Genomic DNA, 25,933 nt, shown 5'->3' with positions numbered 1-25,933 from the left:
GGATGAGACTAGTCATAAGCATTCAGCTTTGCTTAACTTCATTACCATTGAAATTACAGTGAAATGCCCGTTCCTGCCCGCACTTTTCTTTGATTTGTAGAAAGTTAACCTCTTCTGTTTATTTCTAGGTATAACAATTACTATTTATGTATTGATACAAAACACTGGTTAAGGCTGGGCTTCATCTACAGCCTCATCCCCCACCACCCGTCTTCTCCTTTTCTGCACCTCTCACATGTACACCTAACATGTTAAGGTTTCTTCAACGCCTTCCCAGTATTCTCAGCTGTGGCCAAGCTGTAGCTGCAGAAAAGGCTACAGGGGTGTTCAGTATGTCTGACAGAGAACAGAAAGACATGAAATATTGTACGTCAGCAGCAAAGCTGGTGGGAAACATGTGGGCTGCTACCCAATGTCTGTGTTACCAGATAATTCTTGTGCGGTGGAGGGACTCCTGCTAAGGAGGGATGTACTGGCTTTGGAGCTACAATCAACTGACTGTTAACAAAGTGGCCACCTATTCAGTGTTTGTAAGCCCTCATCTGAAGTAAAAGAAAGGTCAAACAGCAAGATGTCTACTGTGTTTTCTAAGCAAACAAATAATCGCTCAAACAGCAAATCCAATCATCCCTTAGAAATTTAATTAAAAAAGATAATTCAAAGATAGTTTAAAATTACTATGTCAGGTGATAGAGACAAGCCCACTGTGCTCAATAAATCACGCATAGCTGAAAAACTCAGTGGGTTTGGCTCCCTTGCCTCACATGAAGCAATTCTCAATTAAATGTGAGTTTTCTTCTTTAAACAATTTCCATGGTTTGATTTTCTTTTTTGTGGTTATTTGTTCCCTTGGAAGGTGTGCTAGTCATGTTGCTTTTGAACTAAAATTCAGCATACCATATACTTTTTATTGGCATCAATGCAATTGCTTCTCTTTGGCCTCCAGAAGTCCCAGACCTCCAGACTAGAACTGGTGCAGAGTGCTGCTGGCGCCTTTTCACAAGTACAAAGAAGTGCAGACACATCACCCCCACATTGAAGCAACTGTAATAGGTTGTTTTGTTTTTTTTTTTTTTATTTCATGATCCAGTTCAAAATAACTCCCCTGGTTTTATGGACTTTTCAGACACTTGCTCCAACCTATTGTACCTCATACATCTTGGGCTAGATCCACTCCTGGCTACACAAAGAGGCTGGAAAATTGCCTGAAGCACGCAGCTGACCACTCTCCCAGCTGGAGGGGTTCTGACCAGAGCAAGCTGTTCTCTAGTGATCTCTGCTGTGCAATTCCCATTTGAGAAAGGCTACTATCCAGCACACTTTTAAGCAGCCGCAGAACTTCTAAGTATGCAGAAGATGGCACGTTAAGAAGCCAAAAGCCTCTTTCATGACGCAGAGCTATAGTAGGTGCTGTGTGAAGCAATTTTTCATGAGATGGGATCCCCTTCACAGCAATTCTCAAAACTGTAATGTGAACACTGTTAAGATTTTTAATTTTTTTCTTCTAAATCCCCTGTTTTTTCTAAAGTCGTGTTCTTCTCTGGACCTCCAGGTAATCCATCAACAGCTGAGTGATGTCTCTTTTGCTCCCTTGGCTCCTACCACCTACAGCTTTCTGTTTCTATAACTTAGCACTGCTGACTCTTAAGATTTTATCACAAGTCTCATAATATTTTTTATTTTTATCTAAACCTCCACTGAAGTCAGCTAATTACAAGAAAATCCCATCTCATTTTTTATGACGTTGATACATAATCCTTACAGTTGCAGAGAAAGGTCTAGGCCATGAAAATTTAAAAAGACAAAAGCTACATGAAAACCTAAGAAATATTTATAATTTCATGGCTTTTATGGCTGTCTCCCTAATTTGGGATTCTGGCTCGTAATTTTTGAATACTTATACTGTCTCATCAACATACTACCTGTTTTCATGGGATGACTCCGTGTTACATCAGTTTACTTTGTGCTGAGCACTTGAAATGTGCATTACTTTCAGGTCAACAGCAGTGTAGATGATTAATTAAAAATAATAAACCATATATTCATATACTCATTCACCTACAGCCTGAGCAAAATGTAATTTCTTCAAGAAAAAGTTACATAGTATACATATATACGGATGTAAAGGAAACTATTTTAAGAAGGAAATACAAACCCAGGCTTGGGATGACTGCTGTATTCAGCAGTGGAAAGTTGTGGGTAAACTATGAAGATCGTTACGTCTAAGTGGTAGAAAAATTTATAGCATAATATGTATTCTGCATGTGCTGTGTATGTTCGAGCAGCATCTTTTAAATGTATTTTACCAGAGGACACTGAAAAAGTTAGCAAAGATCTGAGAGGACATGTGATGGTTCTCTATAAATACACTAGGGAGGTAAATACAGGGAGGTTGAAAAGCTATTAAAAATAAAGGATAAGGTTGGCACAAGAACAAATGGTATAAACTCACCATGAATAAATTGAAGCTGGAAATTAGAAGGAGGTTTGTAACCATCAGAGCAGTGAGGGAGTTTTGCCTGTTTTTACTGAGACTACGCTATGTAGCCTTGAAAAGCCACATGCCCTACTTACCATGAATCCAACCATTCAGGGGTCAAGAAGAACCATAAAAATCTTCAAAAATCTCTACTCCACAGCATAAAAATGTCAAAATTCTGAGGGCTAATATTTATTGTAGGACCTTTTCAGCTAGAAGCAATAGTATGAAGTTCTTGTTTCTAGCCCTGCAGGGTTGAACATTTTTTAAAAAATAGTTATTGAACATGTGTTTTGCATAAGGAAACTTTTAAATTCACCCCTCCATATGGCTGAATATCACCTATTCTGAACCTCCTTTTTGCTCTGCCATGACTTTGAGGGGAAATTCCAATTTCAAGGGAAAGAAGGAAATGTTTTTCCCTTTCTTTAAAATGGATACTGCTGTACAGTTAGGTCAGTGAAATTCAAGTCAGGAAGATACATTTGCCATTTTAAGAGGGAAAATCTGTCCATGTTTTAATCTTGAGGTCTCTAGGTATGTTGTGCGAAACTATGGTTAAAAAAAAAATTGGAAACGTCTGAATACAAACAAATTATAGTCTTGATATTGGAGGTATGGCCTGATCCCATTTTTAGTAGGTTACAGGAAAATAATATGGAGTTGTGGTTACAGTAACAAAATAATAACTTTGAGGTGATGTTTACCAACTTTTAATTATTTTCTATGAAACAAATCAAAACCTGCCTCAGTTTGCTAAACTTGTTAGTTCAAGCTTTACATCTGTAAGATCTCCCAAATTCACAGAATATTTATATATTATTTGTGTCACATAGCTGTATAGAATTAGACCACACTTAAACAATTCTCAGAATAATTTCAAATGTTATTTCTTACCATGTAGCTTGTATGATTTGTTTGTACCTTGCTTCATCCCTTACCTGAGTTAACTCTTCTGCCCATTCAGAGGCCACCATTTGCACTGGCTGCATTTGTGTTAAAAAGCTGCCTTAGTTCCACCTTAAAGTTAACTTGCTTTTGTCTTTATTGCCTTAATTTTTGCAGCCACATAAGAGTGGTGGCTGCTGCACCTGACTGTGCCTAATTACCTCTGGAAAGCAACACAAGTAACTCCAGCATTACTCTGAAACTCTTTATTGTTTCCTTGCTGACTCCTTTGTTCATGTCATATTCATTTGCCAGTTCTGAAAATTCATGTTCAGACTCAGCTATGCATCCAACCCACTTTGTTTTTATTTATCAACCACCTAGCAACATTTTCGTCATACACAATGGATCCACAATGACTACTTGTCATTCAAAGGCATTATGTTGTGTAAGTATTTGTAACTGTGCAAACACCTCTCATTTTTCCTGAAGTTATTAATCTCACAGCACTCGCTATGAAAAAGAGAGTCATGATTTGTAATCTTTTAAGAGAAGCCACTTATATTTTTCTCGAAAACATCTTCAAATTCTTACATTATAAACCCAGTCGTTATTACTAACCCTTAGCAAAGGTAAGATGAATATTGAAACTCCACTTTCCAGAGTCATCTGATTACATGAGACTTTTAGACTTCAGCTGCAGCCTTCATTATAAGGGAGAGCTTAAATACGTGACCAAAATGTGCCTTGAAGGCTGAACCTCCCCCACAACATAGAAGGTAAATTAAAAAAAAAAGTCTAAAATATGTTTCATCTCTAAATATCTTTGATATTAGGGCCAAGTTCATAATTATTAGCAGGTATGAAAGAAGAGTTTTGAACATTTATGGCACCAAGACATCCTGGTCCAGAAGTAAATATTTTGTTTATACCTAACTTCAAACATCTATAATATAGACATCTGCATTGCTCTATATTCCCTTTATTGTCAGGGTAGAGAAACAAACACTTGCAGGGAGCTGGTTCATGTGGCCTCTTTCACATATACACCAGGGTGAGATGAATAACGTCCTGTCCATTACTTATTCTACTGTATTCAGCATAAGGAACCTTCCCGTGACTGAATCGCATCCGACATTGGGTAAAATCATCTTCCCTACCTTTATGTGGCTGTTTTCCTTGCTGAAACAATGTCACTCAGGCTGTTGTACTTTAGAATCTGAATATTTTGCGTTTCGAAGAAAATATTTTTTTGTTGTTCATTGGCGATATTATATCTAGTAGAGATGGGGCACAAATACATATTTTTACACAGTATTTGAACAATTACACAGAACTACATTAGAGTATGGAACCAGGGATGTTAAAAACACACCTTTTTGCAGAAAAAATGCAGACACAGCAAGAAAACACTTTTAGTTTTGAACTAACCATTTATACATTTTCTCTGTTTAGTCTCAAGATTTGTGCCCTAAATCTTGGTAACAAGATGGCAGGGACCTGTGCACATACCCAGCAACCCACACAGCAGCTACAGATTTTCAGCATGAAGAGGCAGATGAAGAGGAGCCCCTCAAACCCAGATGGGTTTAGGGACAAAATGGAGACATTTTTTAGGGGAGAGGAAATAAGTGGAGGGAAAAGCAGGTTGTTTAACTCCTTAGGGACCAGCGTGTGTGAGTTTAGGCTCCTCTGCAGAGGAGGGCGGCAGGCTGAGCTCTCTGCTTCGTGTCCCCATCCGCCTGACAGCTGGATACTGCCTCAGCTCAGGTGTCTTTAGGGATTGCTGGGCGGAGGATGAGGCTGGAGCCAGGCAAGGGTTCCTCCCAGACTGGCTCTTTGTGTCTGGCGAGGAGCAGGGCTCCGCAGCAGCTATAGCTGTGCTACCAAACAGCTTAGCTCTCCACGGTGCTCCTGGGCACGGGTCCTGATTCTCCACTGAAGTAAGCCTGGGCACTGCTCTGGGATAATTTGCTCCAGAAGCAGTATAACTACATTAAACGGCACCGGGCTTGGCTGCCTCCACTGTCCTCTGTATCCCTAAACACCACCCACCTCCTGTCACCCCGCACCAGGGAGTAGGCGAGACACACTCTTAGCTTTGCGGTATAGAAACCCTCCTTTGGTGGGCTACAACACAGCCCTCACGGTATACTGTGCAGCTGAAAAAAACCACACGGAAATGAACAGTTGTATGTTAGTGCCATAGAAGCAGCTTGGAAGAGAGATGGGGGCACGTGCTTCGTAGTATGGGCTCCGGCTGCTCCACCCAGGACAAGGGCTCTGCATTTTTCAGGGTCAGGCATTGCCAATCTCCAGTTCTGCTGTAGTCACAGTGTCACACTGGTCTGACTTTATTGTACTGTTGTTCAGTGATAATACCAGTCTCAGAACTGGTTTTGGGCTCTTTGCATCACCTTTCATTCTGGTTGTAAACATGTCCTTAGTCATGGTCAGCCTCGTTCTGTAACTATTTCATTGATTCATACAGGGGTTCCACTGCTACTCCATATAAATAAAGCTAACAGAATCCAGCACAAATTAAGTAAGCGTGCACAAAAGCTCCTATGCCCCAACCTTGGCCGCATAGCTGCGTTAATACTCAGCCAAACTGAAAACTGTTTACATTTGCATTGTGACATGTTATGGTGATTTTTCTAAAACCTTTTACAAACTGTCTTTTCCTTGTACCTGTATGCATTACGCTAATGCTGGGTCTAGGCTTGGGGTCTAGATGCTATTTCAATACAAAACAATAACAGTATAACAATGATGTATGACACATCACTGCCACTAACAGCTAAGGGATCTGAGTTTTGCAAGATGCTGAGAGACTTCAAATTGCATTGACTTGAATGAAATACACGGTATCATTTCTGAAACCATAATTTTAGGGTATAAGATACATGTCTTTAAATAATAAGTGTTTTTATTTATAAGTAGTTCTAATGAAGTCATTGATACTACTTATATCAGTAAGCACTTCTAAACTGGAGATTAGAACTTGGAGACATTGTGTCACTGGCATTTTTTTAATTGAAAAGTGGCTTTTGACCACAATAACAATTTTTAGACAGCCTGTTCTGTCTGACATTTTCTATTCTTTTTTTTTTAAATTTTAATGGGTAATCTGCAAACTAAAGCTTTTCCCTAGTGACCTTTGGGGACTTTCAAAAGGAAACAAGCTATTTTTTTCTCTTGAAATACTTTTTTAAAAACATTTTTCAGCTTTAAACTTCCTTGAAGAAACAAACAAATGAAAAAGGTATTGAAAACATTAAAACAAAGTGCTCAGAAATCAGAGTTTTCCAGCTAGATTTGCAGGATTGGGTTCTACAGTTTGCAGTGAACCTGGTTCCTCTATGGTACGCATTTACATTTATTATTCTAGACAACTACTAGACATCCATTCTCAACAATTATGTGGTGAGTATTTCCCATGTAAATGCTCACATGAAAGCATAGGCCTGGATTTATCCTACCTAAATTTAAGCAATTAGGCATTGAGGGAATTGAGAACCCTGGCTGCCTGGCACTCTCTAGGCAATGGAGAGAGAGGTCTCTCTAGAGGCAATTCAGGAGTTAGGTGGGTTCAGTGGGTGCCTCTCTCGCATCCCCTCTCCAGGGGCTGTGGGAGCACCTTGGTGCATCTTGTTTCCTAACTGAGGAATCTCAGTTAAGTGATTAGATTTAGGACACCTGTTGTGCATTTATGGCTCTGCAAAGTCATGAAAGAGAGCAGAAGGTAGGAACTTCTGTAGTGGTCAAACCAAAGTCCTTCTGCCCATATTTTGCCTTCACCAGTGGCCAGCAAGGACTGGTCCTGCCCACCTCATGCAGGCCGGAGGTGTTTCCTGAGCCAGAGGTGGTGGCTTTGTGTTTAATAGCTCTCAGAGTGTTTGTATATCATGCGTTCAATCAATCTTGTGTGAACAAATTTAAGATCCCACATCTGCAGCATCTTGTGGGCAGGACTTCCACAGCTTAACAGTATAGGATAGTTCAATGGGAAGAAAAGGGAGGCAGTCTTTTAACCTGGTAGAACACTAAGGAAGATGGGAACTGTGATACAAAATAGTGATTGCTCAGAAAGCAGTGCACTGATGCAAAGGACTAACCCTTCAGACTATGCACATGTCTATAAACACATAATACAGAAAAGCTTGATGCACATTCTTTTTTCTTACTCTGTTTCTTGGCAACAAATCGATTCTTAAATCATTACAAAGTATGTGTAATACATAATCCCATGAAGTATGCAGCCCATTTAATTCATCTGCTTGTTTCCGTACCTGTAAACTAGCTTGCTGCCAGTGCAACCTGCCAAGTTTGGGCCGGGGAGGGGGAAAAAGGGTTCAAGGTCCTTATTCAGACCTTTTCATGTCACGTTACTCCTGGACACAGGTTGCGGTTACCCTCTGTATTGTTCTCAAATAGCCTTTATGGACTGTGCAGCTCAGGATGATCAGAGTTTGTTCTTGCTGTATGGGACACATTATGTTCCTTATCTACTGGAACTTCGTTCTTCCTTTGCAGAGAAATGTATTTTTCTGTTGTATCCATGGGAACTACCTTCAGCAAGGGTGGATGTCCAAACAGATGGTTCAGCCCTGCCCCCACTTCCTCCCCCCTCCTCTGAATGAATTCCTATCTAAATAATTCCTGTCTCTACAGGTGTTGAGACAGGCAGCTCTCACATGAAAAAAAAAAAAAAAGAGGGAGAGAGAAGAAAAAAAGGAAAACAAAATGATGACAAACGAGTTTACCTAGTAACCATTTGGAAACACTACCTCCTACCTCCGTCTAACTATAAAAGGAAATATGTGTTTTATTCCTTCTCTAATCACAAGGTTTCGATGAACATACTGTAAGAGTACATTCAGAGCTATTCATCATCACTAAGTCCTGAGATTTAGGATATGTGTGTGCTTGAATGTCTTAGCCATAGAAACCTCAGAAACTGCTGTTAAAGTGCAAAAATCCTTTCTTTAGTGTGCACAGGCATAACATACATAATCCTTTATCTCTGGCAAAGCTGCTGGGTTTTTGCCAAGGGCATGTTTGGTGATGTGTGGAATCTGAGGCTGCTGCATGACATTGCTGTTGAAGGTGCACAGATACCATGGCGATGGGAGTGATATAGGTGCCTAGATAGATGGATGGATGTTTTCTTTACCCACTCGCCAGCATTTTGATTCAACCAGTCCAACTTGATTTTCCAGATTATTTAAGTGAGGAGGCTCAAATCCATCTGTTTGAGAAATCCTGGCAAGCAATCAAGCCCCCTGCAATTCTCCCCCACTGCCATCTCAAAATTAAAGGTAAACACCGAACAGTTCTCATTTAAATATGAAGCATCTGATACAGCCTTGATTTTTCTTTTTTTCTTTCTTTCTTTTTTTTTTTCTTTAGTTGCTGGAGAATAAAAACAACAGTTGAAGGAACCGCAGTCAGTAAAAAGGTTTCTCTGGCAAGGAGGCCAAACTAAATAATGACACCCAAAGCAAAAACATGCTTCACTGAAACTAAACTTTAGTCAATTCACTCTCTGAAACAAAGGATTTTTTGTAATTTCAAAAGTGAACATTGTACTTTACTCTGGCAGCCATTTGTATGTTTTTCAATGATCTGATTATGTATAAATCCCAATTTAGCATGCCTTTCAGCACCTAAATCCTATGAGTGATTTGAAATCATTAATGAAGTTTTCTATAGACTACAGCTGCCCTTCTCTTCCTCCTAATGTTTTTTGAAATGCAAGCTTTAGTGACAGTGTTTTGATGTGCCTCATTTGTTGATGTGTATTTTCTTTCCTTTTTTCTAATTAGTTTGTAAATATTTATGAAAGATACAAGATCTGTTTCACATTCACACAGCGAGTCAATGCTTTTCCCTTCATTCCCGTCCTCTGCAATTGCTGTGCTTTCATGTGCGGTCTCAGACCTTTGATGGAACCTGTACTCCTTAGGATCGCAGTCATCAATGCAATCTGAAATTTAGCATAAGATGAGTTCAAAGGTTGCTCACTCGGGGGATAAAGTCTCAGCTCCTACTCGGAGCCTGAATAATCAAGCAGTTTACAAAATTGGCTAGATTTCACTGCTGGCTTTGCTCTGTGTCTTTGTCTTCGTGTCTTTGTCTCCGTGTCTTTACAATTTGTAAAACATCTCTAGTCTCTGTTTGCAGAATTGTACATCTCCTTCACACTGGCCTGAAGGGGTGCTGTAAATCTATCCCTCTCAGAATGATTTAAAATGCTGCAGGTGAAACTGCCTCCCCTTTGCCTTGTCCCAGCCTCCCTGCGGGGGCTCGATGTCTGAGCACAGAGAGGTAAAGGCAAGAACCAAATGGGAACGTCTCACCGTCACACCATATGGCTTGGGATAGCTGCGGTTTTCCTGTGTCAAGTGCTTCCTACTGTTAGTGGGGCTTTTTGTGCTAGGGCGGCAACGGGGACTGTATTGGCACTCCTGGTGTTCCAAAGGGCTCTCTAAAAATACTTGTATATATTTGAACAACAATTTAAAAAGAAATACATATAGGGTCAACAAGAAGAACATATTCAATCCTTAGCAACTTTCCTATAGAGCATCTGTCTTCTAGAAATGGTTGTGAATTCATTTTTTTTCTTTTAAAAAGAAATTTATCGTTACTACTGATTCCAATGTTATTAGCAACAGAAAAACAAATTTTGAAAATAATTCCTAAAAGCATGTGGGTAGAGAAAAAAAACTGTGAAAACCAAATCTTTTCCAAGCAAAGGTTTCCCTTGACTGAATCGTTATTTTCAGCTGAAAGTCTGAATTGTTGAAAATTCCTACTCAGCTCTATCCCTACTTACCCTGTACTTTTCCTGTAGGAGGAAAACCAAAACCTGAGTTACTGGGAATCATTTTCCTAAAAGTTATGTTTTCTTTTACTCAACTGAGAAATAATTTGTAATACCCCGAGTCCTCTTATTTCTTCAAAATAATCCCCTACCTTATACAGATGAAGTAGTATAACCACATTCCAACACAGTCATATTTATTAAAAGTTCAATGTCCCATGTATTTAAAGCAGAAGATGGTTTGGTTTAAGAAATAGTGGAAAATGTTAAAATAAATATTTTTCCAACCATTTCCCAACCAGTGCACTTAATTAATTTTACAACGAGGTGGTGTAAATGAACTTCCTTTTAATTTTAGGGCTATTTGGCCCTGCGGAACAAAGGCATGGTGTGATCAATACCAGGAGTCCTACTGCACAGGGCGAATCCAGCTCCTGGTGAAGCTGGTGACGGAGATTTTGGGCCTCACTCTGTGACTTAGCACATTGTATAAGATGCCCCTTCATTTCTGCCTGCTGAACCCAGATATCTGAAAAAAAGATATCTGTGTTTTTCAATACCACAGGTAAGCTGCCCCACTCTTTTTGCTCCAAGTAGTAAATCCTTAAGCCACTTTTCACTGGTGATCTCTTTCTGATGCCTTGACATCCTAAGCAAATCACTGATAGTTGTCTTAGCCTCTCTTCCAGACATGAGTCTTCATTCCACAGTCTCAGATAAAACAGTGTAAACTTGAGGAAATTCCAGACTAAAGGTGTTAATGGATTGCTGGATTCAAAAGCATTAAATTGGTGGAGTTATTTCAGAATAACACCAGCAAAATTGAGATTCAAATTAGATCTCTACAGTATTAATAAATGATTAGTTCATACTCAAAAATACCAAATTCATATGCAGTTCTACATAAACTTACAAATAAATAAATTGTCCTGTCAGTGCCTCATTTCTGCCTGATTTTTCCTCAGGGTTACTCTTTTGATCGTGATAAATATTTTTATTATTCTTCATTTGTGGGTTACTGAGTTTTGAAAACACTTTCCAGAGACACATACAAATGCAAGTGATTTTAAAGGATATTGAATTCACTCCACTGTATTTATCCTAGTGCTAGAAACGGGAGTAAGTGCCCATCACCCATCACCCAGGGAGCGAGAAGCAGGCAGGGCTCAGTGCTCTATGCTGTCCACGTTTAATGCAAGGGACAAGAGAGGGCCATGCCTCTTTAAGGACATTCTTGCATCACTCCGGCATTGCCTATGCCCATCAGTGACTCAAGGGCAGAGTACTCTGACTGAACATATTTGATTAAACCTTTCTGGGAGTAGATCTATCACAATCCTGCTTCTTCATGTTGCATGATAACATCCGGCCCCAGGCAGACTTTTGATTAAAAGTTCCCCCGAAGATTTGTGGAGAAATTCTGTTTATTCCCACAACTCTGAGAGCATTGAGGTTATGTGCCCACATTTTGAAGTGCAAATTACATAAATTGCAATTTGGCAAAGATGTTTCTGGAGCTGGGAAACTGACTGGGGAGGCCTATAGATGTTTTCCATTGGACTATGGTCAGGAAAAAAATGCCCATTTTAACAAGATTTCTTTAATTTTTTAGTTAGCCCACACAATCTTTAAAACTGGGAATGATGAGCAAAGAGAAGGATAGAGTTTGGAGTGCAGGATGGGAACTGGAAAAACTTTAGAGAGTCCTTTTTCAAAGGAGAACCACACACTGAGGTCACAACCAGACTCCTGCAATATGATTTATTTTCTATTCAGCACTTGCTATATTCTTGCCTCTTAATTTTTACCTTTGTTTTAGAGACAGCAAATGAGTAAACATTTTTTCTTGACTTTGGAAAGTTTGTTGCTTAGTTTTAGAAGAATTTGGAAAAGTATTTGCCAAGTCATTTTTTAACTGCACACCAGCAGAGTGATTATTTATCACACTTCTCACTGTTATAAGTCCAAGTCACTTTGGCCTACTCATAATGTACTAACAGCTTGATTGTACAAGTTCAAACTCCTTTTCACTAACTTTTTCCAACTAGACCATAGGTAAGGGATGAGGAGAATTGGCCCATGATAAATAAAAAATGTATATGAACTGTTAGTAAGTGGTTAAGCACCAGAGGCACAGACTGAAATATTTCATTGATGGTTTGACAGCTAACACTGCAGGGGATGACTCAGGACTTCGTGTTCTCTCTTCGCTCAGACTGAACCATGATGATTTTTATCAAATTGAGAAGTTAGTAGAAAATGCTGACTGGATCTTTTTTATGCCAGTGTCAGTCTTAATTCCAGATTTCTCTGAATCTGATATGCCATGGGAAATACTTGAAATGATATGGAAACATCTAAATTGCTGTGGTATGATTTCCTGTGATGCTAATCCTCCTAATCCTGCATGGGCAGCACACTGAAGGGCCACTAAAGATCAGGGTCCTCATGCGAGGCATTTTACTGATGTAGTGGGATACTGAGAGTTCCTGCTCTGCCCTCAGCTTCTCTGAGCTTGAGGGTCTGTGCCAGTATGGTAAGATGATTGATAGTATCCCCATTAATACAGATTTGCTGCTGAACACAATGGTCAGGAAGTGCTGTGTGAGTTTCAGACATTCTGCTTCTGCCATCAAACCATCTAGAAATATCTCTAGGTTGAAAAACTTTTAGTGTGCACACAGCAGCACCAAGCAGCATTTCAGGACAGAAAGAGAAAGGACAGAGATTTCTGTCACCGACATTAGTGAATACAGGCAGGCAGCATGTGATTACAGAACTTTTAATTTTTTCTGCTGTATACAAAACCTTGCCATTCAGAGTATCTCCCTGTGCTGTGCTCTGGGAATTGAGCAGAGCTGATTCTGCTCTTGTTGTAGGTCCCTTGATTCACTAGCCTCCACAGATCAGGGATTAATTTTTATCAGTTGCACAAGTAAAAGAGATAAAGACAAAGAGATAAAGGAAGCATATTTCTCCCCCATGTTCCTGGGTAATTTTCCTATCCCCGCAAGACTCGTTTACAATAAAAGAGATCAATAACATTATACCAGTATAAGCAGGAATTCTTTCAAGAGTCTTTATCCACACAGCTATAAAACAGTCTCTTCCAGGTGACATCTATACTTCACCTTTGATCTCAAAACACCATGTTTAGCTATAACAGTCATGTTCACTATCTGTAGCATTTTGAATGGATGATTCTTATCTATGTGTAGAGATCAAGCAGACAAGTGCACAGCAGTCCTGCAATTATTCCCTTTTAAATATTTTCCATTCTCAGAAAAACTATGGGAAAAGGTGTCAGAGTAATTTCCAGTTAAACAATCGGCTAAAAAATCTGAAACAAATGGACCATTTCTAATGACTCAAGCACTGAACCATGGAACAAAACACAGAACCACTTCAATGCGACAGGTCTGTAAGTAAACAGCCAAAACCAAACATTTATGGGATACAGGCCATGCTCTTGTGTTGTAAATAAAGGAATATAGATAACACATCTGATGTGGAAATAAACCGAAGTTGGCTGAACCTTGCTCTAATGGAGTTACTGAAACCCACAACAAACTTTCACATCCAGATGAAGCTGCTTTATATTTTTTGGAAGATTCTGACAAGAATTCTTACCAATTCACAAACAGCACTTAAAGTATGCAAAATCATGAGTGAGACTGAAAAAGAATTCAATAGGTTTAACTACTAAATTAGATTTTCTATGAAAACTTTTTTCTTCCACTAACCTCAACTCTTGAATTAAATCCAAGAATCACCTTGTGCTGTGTTACTCCAGTAATTTTCATTTACAGTCAAATCAATATTGGACTAACTGTCAGGAGACATAATCTTTGTTTTATATTGTCACTCACACTGGTTTCATAGGATCATGGGATCATAGGATTGGAGGACCCCTCTAGCCCAACCTCCTCTCAAAGCAGAGGCAGCTCTGCTACCAGACCAGGTTGCTCAGGCCTGTGGTCAGTTGGATGTCAAAAACATCCAAGGTCAGACACTGCACAAATTATCTGGACAGCCTGCACCCTGTCCAACTGTCCTTATAGGGGAAAAGGTTTTCATTCAATAGTTTGTGGGAAAATGTGTATATACAAGCTGTTGTTCTCAATGTTGTTGTTGTCAATGTTGTTATTGTTGGGTTTAATTTCTCAATAAATATTTCATGAACCATCTGCCAGTGACTGCAGAATGAGTAACGCTGGTCTAGAGAATAAGGGCAGGATTTCTCAAAAGGGTCTCTTGGTCACTTTTTTATGCCAAACTTGGATTTTTCCAACGAATTCTAAAAATATTCTAAAAATTACAATTAATATAGAGATTTATACAGCCAAAATACTCATTATAACAGCCAAAAAACAGTTGGGGGGGGAGTTAAGTAGCTTCCCACACCAGAGTGGTTAAGATGTCCAGCTGGAGGCAGCATGTAAAAGCATGTTGTCCAAATACCCAATCATTTTCTGAATTAGACTAATTATGGGTAGCTAGCAACTGAGGGGTGGATGGGAAGGTTTGATAGGTATTTTGCTAAAGAACCTGAAGCATAAATCCTGTTGGTGTAAATCCATCTTTGACTAATACTGGCAGAGACTGGGTATATGTAATGGATTACTATTTTTGGTACTTCTTAGAAATCTAAATACTAGTGTACAGGGCAATAATAAGACTGGAAAAGTCAGCCAGCGCCATAGAGCAAGCTTGAGCATTGATGGTTCACATAGTTTAATTGCTACTGGTCTCTGCTTGGGCTGCTCCAGTTGCTTCTGCCCAGAGGAAATCTGCTGCAGAGGCAGCAAGCCTGAAGCAGTGGGCATGCAAGGCAATTAGCATCACTTGCCTTGGGACCAGGTCCCAGACCTCTTCTATTTGTTAGTAGAGACCACGTAGCCATGTCCCTGTGGGGCTCCATGAGAAAGCTGCTCAAGGGAATGCGGTCTGGCCTGTTCTGTGCTCTTCTGCCAGGGATCATGTAGGCCTGAATTCCTCCCCGAAACACCTTTAGCTGAAGCATGCAAGCCAGAAGCTTCATTGCTCCAGGCGCCCAGGGAGTCAACAGAGAAAGAAAGACACATCTGGAAGGTGATTCAGCACCCTGAGAAGTGTCTGGTTCTCTCTATTGACTGTTGGCAGCATTTAGGTCACCTACACATCTAGTGCAGCTGTCTCAGATACCTTTAAAATTACTCAGGATTAATTTGGGCTACAATTAGTCAAAGAACATTGTGAAGAAAAATCTTGTGATAGCTCCAGCTAAGATTAGGCAGGACTGCTTGAAGGGTTCTGGGCGTCTGGGCACTAAGCATGCATGTGACTATGAAACAATGAATGCAATCTGTCAGACCTACCAGAGTGACTGTGCATGGTGTGCATCCAGACGTAGTGCACGGTGCGTGCAGAATCCAGCATTTCTGTTCTGCATTAAATGAATGACTGAATGAAACTGTGCTGAATGATTATACACAAAGCAGTGCATCTCTCCTTGTACATGAGGGAGATGTATGAGGCATTCATTGTCTTCTGCTGCACCCAGGTTCAATAGTTTAGCTAATTATGCAGTGTGTGTCTTTCCAGCAATTATTATTTCATATGACAGCACTATCAAGTTTGGTTTCAAGCTCACAAATGTGCAGCTAAACAGAAATACTAAACCGTTTATCCTATTCATGTTTGACCAGTCAAGGAAGCTCATCTTTTCCAGACTGATGATTACAAGTTTATTTCACATTATTTATTTGTCTAGTTTTTTATTGTGGTTATCTCTTAGTCTGCACATATTGAAGAATTTATGGACTGAAATATGAAAACAATGGATTAAAGTGCATTGGATCATGCAGACGAACTTTTTCTGCATAGCATGATGACCACTAAGCTATCCAGTTATGCTGCACAGCCTCCACTAGAGAATCTTTTACTATCTCCATATGAGTCTGCCCAAAAGCCATCATTCATTCAGGCCATCCATTCTTTCTCTGCTCAGTCAAAGCCTGGGAAAGCAGGTGCATCTTCCAGTTAATCCTGAAAGTCGTATACCTTAGCTATAAAAATCAAGAAACATAAAAGTGGCTTGTGAAGTCTGAGATGATAGTCTATTCATCTTTCAAATTGCTGGGGACACTACTGTCATAAACATGGCTAACAATTAGTATCCATTGTCATGTACAAGAAGCCATAAACTGAAGTGGAAGAATAAAGGTCTGTTATGCATGTTGTAAAAACTGGCATGATGAAGGAAACCTGCTGTGACCACTTGAACCCCTAGGCCAAATGTGCCTGGAAATTGCAGATATTTCATTGTCATTGGTTTCACATTTTTCAGCGTGGTAGACGTATGGAGGAATTCCTATTGCCCGTGGCTATTCCCCATGCTGAGGTCAGGCCAGATAAAGAAATTCCGTTCCTTGGGAGCTCTCTTTCTAGTTTCCTCATGTATTCACCACTTCTCCCCAGTGCTTTACAGCATTTTTGCCACTATTGCTCAAGGTTTGCTGCAGGTAGGATAAAAAATTCTCTCTTCAGGGAATTCCCTCGGATAATCTCTCAAAGGGTGTGTCCATAGTCTTCTGCAGGCACTGAGTGAGCTCTGCCCAGTCTCTAAGAAAGCCGAAAGCCATGTGCATCCCATTAACACAATGCGAAGCCCAGGCTAACTGGCTTTATTATTGGGGCTTTCAAATACTGCCTTCAGATGGCTTCCAGATGCCTGAAAATCGGACATCTAAGTGTGAGCTAGTCAAGCAAGACTTCTTTTATAGTTAGTGTAGGAGAAAATAAATACCACCAGAGGCAAATTTTATGACCTATCTTAGATGCCTATCTTAGGATGAGATGAATCACCTTCTGGAGGTGTCTCTTTCTCTACATCTATTATATACAGAAAGGCCAATGTGTCTTGCTCAGACTTAAATTCTCATTAAAAAAAAAAAAAGCTGAGATCTTTAGATAACCATTTGTCTCGGGAACTTGGACTTTACTGAAACACCAAATAATGTAGGACTTGTCATGTGAGATAGCAATGCTGTGATCCTACTATTAGGTCTCAACCCTGCTTTTAAAGTCTTCCAAGAAACTTTAGATTTGTTAACAGCAAGGTGTCTATCTCCATGCAGTCACCCTGAAAACCAGACTCATCTTCTGTCCATTTTGCAGGCATGCAGTAGTAGCCTGAGGCTTGGACAAACCATGACCTCCCAGATCTGCCAGGGCAAGCATGCCTCCATATGCCTGGCATGTTGACTTCTCTCTCCTCTCACCCAAGTTCCTCCACATTAGGAATTCAGGCAGGGCCAGTTCAGTCAGTCCTTGAGGGAATAATATAAATGGAAGGATCTCAGATCCTGGCTTTTCAAGACTGCTTTTAATTACTATGTAGGCTTACACACAGTGTCCTCTTTGAGCTGGTGCTGTTAGAAGTTTTGACCTCCTCGTTAAAGGTTTCATTCTGTATTCTTACAGTCTTGAAGAATTTAGACTACTTACCTCTGTTCCTGTGGTGACTATATGAAGTTCTTGGGTTTGCTTGCTGGCTTAAGAGCTTGGGCTAAATGGGCTACAAAGTTTGTTCTGGAAGTCTGGATAACAGAGCAATTAGAAATCAAAGAGGTGTTGGAGTTGATGTTTATTAATGTGGACAATTGTGACCATGCGATACACCGTCTTCTGAATCACAGATTATGTCCCTTTCACAACTGGCATGTCATGTCAATAAACCTAGGCTTTCATAGTCACTAATGAGAATGGATAGAATTGTCATTTCGGTCCCACTATATATATTTTGTAAAACTATGCAATTCAGATGACAAGTTTCATCTTTCTTGATAGTTGTGCTTTCTGAAACCAATAGATTCATCAACAGCACATTTGTATTTTATACCTGTACACACAGGCATACATACTGTGTATACACAGCAACACAGAAACATAAACACAGATCACTTGAGCCAAAGGTAACCATTAAGAAGAGTTTGTCAAAAGCACGCAACAACACAGAAGCTCCAGACTGGAAAGGCTGGTTTCATACTACTTAAGTTAGGTGGCTATTCATCATAACCTTCCTCCCTGTCAAAGGAGACACATATCTCTGGAGGATGATTTGGCTCGCTCCAGAATTAAGCTGTCCTCTGATGGTGTTTGTCCTCTTTTCACTGAAGGCAGACCTATGTATTCAAAGTGTTGCACACTCAGAAACACCTTAGATTTACTGAACGTAGGTGGCTTTGTATTTATTTAAGACAAAACCGTACTGAGTTTCTCAAAGCACGTGGCCTGAAATAGGGTATGTACAGTATAGGAATCTACATGAGTGACTACAATCTTGCTGAAGTAATCTGAGACCTAGTCAGTCCAGGTCACTCTCAGGAAGACACCTACATCTGGTAAGCTGAATTGTTTCCAAAACTCCTCTAAATTGTTCCCTATTAGAAATTTAGATACCTAGCTTGCATCTAGACACATTAGGCAACAAAAGCTAGGATGACCTAAATCCTTCCCCGCTTATCACACCTGGTGGCTTCAGTTCACAAGGCCTTTTCACAAAATCAAGCTCCATGCATAAGGAAGAAAGAAGACTAAGAAGTCTGAGAAGGCCAGAAAGATTTTGCAGTTTCAGTCCATAGCAGAGTGGTTAAATTACCTGACCACCTAGAAAGACTTAGGTTTGGGTCTTACCATTGGTGTTTAATTCACTTTGATCTCCCAAAAAAGCATCTTAATGTCAAGCTAACAGCTATTCTGACAGAATAGGTCTTTCATTATTTCCCATTTAGGCTGTTTCAGTTTCTCTGAAATAATTAAAAAATGGGATATAGGAAAACAATAACCCTAGGTATGAGGATTGCACCTCGAAAATGGTCGAGCACAAGTCATTGGAGCTTGTTGCTATATTGTGCTGATTAGTCAGAACATGGACAATGAAGAAACTCTGTGAACTTAGGCATCCTGGCTCTGGCTGATTTCTAAACAATGCATTATTTCCAGAACAAACTCCTATTGATTTCAATAATTGTATTCTGCTGGCTGCTCAGTGCTTTAAAAAAACTTCCCCTGATGACTCTATCTAAATCTTCAGCTGTCTGGCTGGCTTTAAACATCTGCCTTTTTGAAATGCAAGGTTTGGGTTCCTAAGTCACTTTTAGAAATTTTTATGACAGTTTTTCCTTGCCAAAAATAGGAATATGACAGGACCAAGTCTGAATTTCTGTTTTTTCTTCCTTGTTCTCTTCTTTCCCTCCCTACCCTGCTGTAATTGAGATGATTGTTAATCTACTTGGTTCCAGTGAGAAAAATCAAATACAATATTACAGTAGTTTTGGTCCAATGCATAGTACAGTTACCTCAAATGAGTAAGTAAGTCCCTCATTAAGGTCTCTTTTCCAATTAACATTTAGATGCTAACATAAGTTTACTACTAACAACTGCATAAGGAGTGATAGAGAAGTTTCGTCATAAAATACTGAGTAGTAGCTTGGTGGTAAGGGTCCTTACCAGAGATGTGTGAAATGGCAGGACACGAAAGTACTCTAAAGTTAAGTGATATAGCAACCAACCTCTTTGGAAGCAGGGCTTTCTCATTTTTATTTATTAACTGTGAAAGTCTTCTGTTTCATTCCTACAGATAAGAAGAGCACTTTCTTACATGACATGAATGTCAAAACACATGAAATACAGTGTTTGTTTGTTTGGGGGGGGAGGGTGCCAACAAATAAGCCAAGGTGTATTATTAATCCAACTAACCCAGTTTTAATGTTTTAACTTAAGTTCCTCACTTCCATGAATGAACATGGGAGAAAGCAGGCTTGCACAGACACATGATCCCCTTCCTCTCTGCTCCAAAACACTTAATACAGGTACTCCTGTATTATGGCAGACAAGCATTATTTAATACCTCTTTGTCTTTGTACTACCTGCTACACAGAGCCCTTGACCTCTGGCCAAGATTCCAGTCTTCACGACATGATGGTTGGGGTCCCCCCCACTTCTTAATGACAGGCTAGAGTTTTATTTGTATATCATCAGATCCAGCATATTTCTCTATCTCTTTACATGTCAGGGTGGTTCTGTTGTACTTTAAAGTTAGTTTTACAATGGTAATTATGGATCAAGAGTTCACATAGTGCTGTACTTGATGTTAATAAGCAGATAAATGTATAATCACTCAGTATTATGAAAAGTTCTAACTGAAGGACCAAAAGACTTTGTCATTTTACTCCACCCTTTGTGAGTCAGTAAAATGGATTGAATTATATAGCAGAACCAGCACTTCACTGTGATGAAACTCATAAAAAAAACACCAGAAAATGTCACTACATGTTGGCAGTTTATAAAAGGAGATTAACTAGCTTATCCATTGGTATTAACATGTCTTTAATAATGGTAACATTCTTTGCAAATTAAATAGCTATTAATTAAAAAGCCTGTCCAGATATGCTTATGTGCCCATGTGAATATAGGCATCTACCTACCTTATTGAATAGACCTATATAGAAAGAATTAAGCTCATTTCTATGTTTTCAGCAGATTATGCATAGAATTTAAGAACAGTTGGCTCTCACTTAATCCAAAGGGTGATATTTTGGGCCCCAAAATTCCCTTTCTGCTCATCCACTGAGGTACAAAGCTTCATTAAAGTCGTGCCTAGAATTGGTGGCTTTTGCAGTCCAACCTATGAGTTCCCCTTAAACTAAATGTTGTGGTTTAACTACAGCCAGCAACTAAGCACCAGACAGCCACTCGCTCTTCCCCCCCCCACCCAGTGGGATGGGGGAGAAAATCGGGAAAAGAAGTAAAACTTGTGAGTTAAGATAAGAACAGTTTAATAGAACAGAAAAGAAGAAACTAATAGTGATAATGATAATACTAATAAAATGACAACAACAATAATAAAAGGATTGGAATATACAAATGCTGCACAGTGCAATTGCTCACCACCCACCAATTGACGCCTTGTTAGTCCCTGAGCGGCAATCCCCCCACCCCCACTCCCCCCAGTTTCTATACTAGATATGACATCACATGGTATGGAATACACCGTTGGCCAGTTTGGGTCAGCTGCCCTGGCTGTGTCCCCTCCCAACTTCTTGTGCCCCTCCAGCCTTCTTGCTGGCTGGGCATGAGAAGCTGAAAAATCCTTGACTTTAGACTAAACATTACTCAGCAACAACTGAATATCAGTGTGTTATCAACATTCTTCTCATACCTAACTCAAAAACATAGCACTGTACCAGCTACTAGCAAGACAATTAACTCTATCCCAGCTGAAACCAGGACACCAGAATACTCATCTGCTGCTAGAGGAAAGAAGAGTGTGGATGGTGCATACTCAATGGTGATCCTGGCTCTGATTTTTTGTGTTTGGGTGATTCCTGTCAGTGTTATAGGACGTTACTACAAAAGAAGCTGAATTGGTCCACTGCATCGGGGAAAAAGAGTGTCACCCATGTTGCTCCACAGCTGTAGCAAGTACAGTTTAGAGGCATTGGAGAAGATGGCACAGGCAGGAGAATTTGGCTAGAAGTTCCTCTCCTGTTTTATAAATACAAATATTACATGTACTTAAAAAAGTATTCAAGGAGGAACCTTTGAAACTCTTTCAGTGGTCTAAGAAGTCACGCTTGTTGTAATTAGCATCTGAATCTCTTCAGATCCTTTTTTCTTCTAAAAAGGAAGAATCCAACCTTCAAGATTAGAAAACATAAGATCCTTACAATATTTTTCATAGGATCTTATTAGCAGTCAACATACAGTTCTGTCATAAGGACAGACACTTTCCTTCTGTTACTGCATTGGCCAGGTAACCTCTCTCCACCAAGCATGTATTTCATGGCAATAGATGTGTCTGCATAATTTGTGGCTACATACCTTTGACGTGCTGTAGGAGGAAGGCTGCACTACAAGTGTTCCAGTGCAAGGATTCCAGAGAGCTTTTACATCTACTAAATATTATAGTTACGTGTGAAGGAAGGACTCTACATTGGAAAGAAAGTTGGATACACTGCTCCGTGTAGTTGCAAAAACAAATTGGAATGCAAAACAGCCAGCACATCTTCAAAGGGCAAAGAACTGTGCGTGTGTATGTGCGTACATATAATAGTCGTAACTCCCATTTATCACTGCTAGAGCAACAGTGGCAGGCTTTAGAGTTCAAATGTATCTGGATGAAGATGGAGTCACTGTTTGGTGCTAGTCTAAGGCACAGCAAAGTCTAGAGAAGTCCTTTTACTAATTATGCTTTCACTTTCAGATGAGACCTAAAGAAGGGGTAGGAAAGGCTTCAGATCTGTAGAAGGAAGCAAAGGGGTAACTATAAAAGACTGTATACTAAGGGAGCCAAAGGATCCAGAGATGTGGATCCTACATATTCACTAATTCTACAACGTTTATTTCCTGACCTGTCCCAGCTCTCACTATCTTTAAAATCCAAAGTGACCACTGATGTCCAGCAGAAGAGTTCTGTATTACAATTGCCTCCCTATTTTTGATAAAAGAAGATAAGAAGCTATTTAAATTGTACCACATTGTTAACCTTAGGTTGATTCTGACAGGATTACAGAGAATGGGTTAAGAACTTCTAATCTTTTTAAGAGATACAGACCAAAGCCCATGAAACCATCATCTTAAATCAAGGCTTTGTCTCTGCATCTCCTTGTACATTGGGCAGTGTCATGATACCCTATTATGAACTACTAAACCTAGTAAAAGCAGCAAGCACAGAAGCCTTTTCCTAACTTTGTTGGAGCTCTTGATTTACTGAATTTAAGCTGTCAGACCCTAACTCTGGAGAACTAAAGAACAGCTGCTCCATACTCATTCAGATTGTGCCTTAAATGACAGTCCCACACAGTAATGAAAGGAAACTATCTGTTTTGTATTGTTCAGCCCACACAGAAGGAAGCTCTCCAAATGTGAATTCCCAGTGTCTTTCTTTTTTCTTTGCAAAACATACACCAAAAGACACTTCTATGCTAGGATTATGCGTTCTTTTGTAAGTGTGCTTTATTCATTCATTGACTAGCTGAAAACAAAAGAAAATATCTGACAAAAGCTTCATACATCTTTGAACTTATGACTCAGGCATAAAATCAAATACTGATGCACCCCCACTCAGTATGGATAATATCTGAGGTATAAAAACTCATGAGTTTGACCCCCAAATAATGACTTTTTTGTGACTTCCAAGTGAATCCTGATTTTTAAGTTCTTGTCACTTACCCCTAGTGGCATGTGTTATTGCTTGTTTCTTCCCAGATTCTTAAAGACAATTCTGGGCAAGTTCTTCTGTTTGTAGGCCTCACACAGGTCCTTACCTCAGCAACACCTTTGTTCATCTACAGTGCCCATAACTTACAGAGAATAACATGGATATTCAGTTATCTTCATTAATGGTGAAGGATTGCCCAGGGAGAGAAACAAGCATCTCATCCTAGCTATCTCTGATCTTAGAAAGGTCTGAATTTCCCATGGGAGGTGCCTGTTGCTGTTGCTGGTTCTAGAGACATACTAGACCACATCGTTAGGCTTGGCTAATTATGTCAGGAATCCATCCAGGTTATAGACATTTAAGGTGTTGTGCTGGTTTTGGCTGGGATAGAGTTAATTTTCTTCATAGTAGCTAGTATGGGGCTGTGTTTTTGATTTGTGCTGAAAACAGTGTTGATAACACAGGGATGTTTTGGTTACTGCTGAGCAGTGCTTACACAGAGTCAAGGCCTTTTCTGCTTCTCACCCCACCCCACCAGCGAGGAGGCTGGGGGGGCACAAGAAGTTGGGAGGGGACGCAGCCGGGACAGCTGACCCCAACTGACCCAAGGGATATTCCAGACCATATGACGTCATGCTCAGCATATAAAGCTGGAGGAAGAAGAAGGAAGGGGGGGACATTCGGAGCGATGGTGTTTTGTCTCCCCAAGTAACCATTACATATGATGGAGCCCTGCTTTCCTGGAGATGGCTGAACATCTGCCTGCCCATGGGAAGTGGTGAAGGAATTCCTTGTTTTGCTTTGCTTGTGTATGCAGCTTTTGCTTTACCTATTAAACTATCTTTATCTCAACCCGTGAGTTTTCTCACTTTTACTCTTCCGATTCTCTCCTCTTCCCACCTCGGGGTGGGGAGTGAGCAAGCAGCTGTGTGGGGCTTAGTTGCCCCACGACATGTGTACAAGTGTAAGTGTCTATGTGTGAGTGTATTGGGTCAGGCTGAGATGGAGTTAATTCTCCCCACAGCAGCCCTCGTAGTGCTGTGCTCTGCATCGGTAGCTAGAAAGGTGTTGGTAACACACCAGTGTTTGGCTACTGCTGAGCAGTGCTGGCACAGCATCAAGGCTGTCTCTCCAACATTTCCCCGTCTCACCAGTAGGCTGGGGCTGGGCAAGATCTTGGGAGGGGACGTAGCCAGGACAGCTGACCCAAACTGGCCAAAGGGATATTCCATACCATATGACGTCAGCTCAGCTATAAAAGCTAAGTAAAGGGAGATGAAAGGGGGGCATTTTCGTCCTCCGGAGCAGCCACTACACGTACTGAAGCCCTGCTTCCCAGGAAGTGGCCAGACATCGCCTGCTGATGGGAAGTAGAGAATAACATCTTTTGTTTTCCTTTGCTTTCGCGCGCGACCTTTGCTTTCACTTTATTAAACTGTCCTTATCTTGATCCACGAGCCTTTTGTTATATTTTCTCTCCACTGTCCACCTGAGGAGGGGGTGATCGAGTGGCTTTGGTGGGCACCTGGCGCCCAGCCAGGGTCAACCCACCACAGTGAGACACATGTGTAAGTTCTCATCATAGTAAAAGGTGATTCAGGGGTTGATTCTTGTATCTTCAGAGGGGTGCTGAGGAGACTTTTCTAGGTACCTGGGACATTGCTTAGGGCTGGCAGATAGGACATGTGTATGACTTTTAGTAGAGCCAATAAAATCTGGAGAGCTATTCAACTCTTTTTACAGTAGATGCCTACATTTGGTCAGCTGAATACGTCATACTCCATTCACTGTATTGACTACAGCTCAAATTACTTTCACGGGTTAGAGACTTTGCTCATGTGTAGATGCCTCCATGCTGATGCATGAATGTCACCCCAAAAGACAATTTAAGCATCTGAGGGCTCAAATCAGTTGCCTAAACATAGGCATCCAGCATCACTCATAGTATCCTAGATGGTCTAAAAAATCTGCTTTGACCTGGCGTTAAACAGGATCCAAACATCTTGCACTCTTCTGGAGAGGTAGCTGAAGGCATGGTGGACTAACCTAAGGAATCTAAGATGTCATTAGACTCATACACTGAACGGATGTCCTGAAGACAGGTGAGATAAATTGACCATGCTTGTTGTCGTGGTTTAACCCCAGCCAGCAACTAAACACCACGCAGCCACTCACTCACTCCCCCCCACCCAGGGGGATGGGGGAGAAAATTGGGAAAAGAAGCAAAACCCGTGGGTTGAGATAAGAACGGTTTAGTAGAACAGAAAAGATGAAACTAATAATGATAATGATAACACTAATAAAATGACAACAGTAATAATGAAAGGATTGGAATGTACAAGTGATGCGCAGTGCAATTGCTCACCACCTGCCGACCGACACCCAGCCAGTCCCCGAGCGGCGATTCCCTGCCCCTACTTCCCCGTTCCTATACTAGATGGGACGTCACATGGTATGGAATACACCGTTGGCCAGTTTGGGTCAGGTGCCCTGGTTGTGTCCCCTCCCAACTTCTTGTGCCCCTCCAGCTTTC

Source organism: Harpia harpyja, chromosome 4, assembly GCF_026419915.1.
Source record: "Harpia harpyja isolate bHarHar1 chromosome 4, bHarHar1 primary haplotype, whole genome shotgun sequence".
NCBI classification, from domain to species: domain Eukaryota; kingdom Metazoa; phylum Chordata; class Aves; order Accipitriformes; family Accipitridae; genus Harpia; species Harpia harpyja.
The sequence above is the reverse complement of the archived record's forward strand: the minus strand, read 5'-3'. Positions refer to the sequence as shown.